The 1,171-nt window shown below is 34.6% G+C and overlaps 1 long non-coding RNA gene across 1 annotated transcript; it reads left to right on the top strand.

Moving 5' to 3' along the window:
- The first annotated feature begins 607 nt into the window (after positions 1–607).
- LOC129573287 (uncharacterized) lies at positions 608–1,171 on the top strand. The gene is made up of 4 exons (XR_008688580.1): positions 608–748; positions 859–886; positions 966–1,000; positions 1,137–1,171. It is a non-coding gene; the product is annotated as an uncharacterized LOC129573287 (long non-coding RNA).

Raw genomic sequence — 1,171 nt, 5'->3', positions numbered from 1 at the left:
GTCGAGTCGTTGCGGCTGCACGTAGCAACACACGCCACTGTATTATACAGTATGCGTCGTCGATATGCTCGGATATATCCGTGCCTTACGAAATGCTGAGATGCTCAGCGATCTTAAAACACATGTTTGATTATGAGTCTTAACATTATGAGTATTATTTATTATGAGTCTTAATACAGCAGATGTTTGTGCCGGTTCGATAAGTGGAGAGAACGGCACGTTGACTGTTTGCATTTCATTCACACGCTGCTATATGAATGTAGCAATCGCCTGCAAACGAGTAAGAACAGAAATAATGTTTAATCATCATGCGCTTGTTGGTGTATGTGTTTGTGCGTGTTTGTTTGCCGCTTGATTAGCGTGTACAATTGTCAGTCAGCATAGATGTTGAACGTTCAATAGAAGTTTCTATACATATAAACGAAGAATATGAAGAAATTGGATGTATTTGTACGCAAATTTGACAGAACACTCAGTTTAAATCTTCTTTTTATGTTTAACTAACCGAGATTAATTTTGGGTGTGTTTGAATTTGGCGTGTTCTTTCATTTATATGGAGTCAGTAGTATCAAAGTCGAAGTTTAATTTAAAGTGTCTATGTTTTTTTATGGAATTTCAAGGAAATTTGTGCTCAATTTACGAAATTTTTATTAAAAAACACAAAAAGTCAAAGTCAAAGTGTGAATGAAAATGAAGACGTTCTTGATTCTTGTGCTTCTTATACTAAGTTTAACTGGCTTATTATTTGGTGACTAAGTTCATTTTGAATTTTTTCTTTCTCTTCATTTCTTCAATATTAATTCGAAATATGTTGCAAATTAAACTACCTTTTTGATCTCTCACATAATGCCCTCATAGAGAATGCAGACGATATACAGGATGATACGTAAGTTTTTCCACAGTCATTCATCCGACTTTAACGAAAGTCGTTTAACGATTTTACTCTGTTTGAATTATCTATCAAGAGCGAAGAGGGTAGCTGAAATGATCGAATGGAAAGGTGAGTCGAAAATTGATTCCGATCAGTGACCACTGTAGAGACAAGAGTCTCTTTCACTTGTAGACAAGTGAAAAAATGAAGAAAACTAAATTTTCTTGTCAATTTAAATAAAATGATGACGTTTATTTTCTGCTAGGTTCTGAACCTGGAATCAGATTATTATTGCTTCGA

This window comes from Sitodiplosis mosellana, unplaced genomic scaffold (assembly GCF_009176505.1).
Source record: "Sitodiplosis mosellana isolate CC-2019 unplaced genomic scaffold, AAFC_SMos_1.0 Smas_scaffold_6055, whole genome shotgun sequence".
Taxonomy (NCBI): domain Eukaryota; kingdom Metazoa; phylum Arthropoda; class Insecta; order Diptera; family Cecidomyiidae; genus Sitodiplosis; species Sitodiplosis mosellana.
The sequence above is the reverse complement of the archived record's forward strand: the minus strand, read 5'-3'. Positions and strand labels throughout refer to the sequence as shown.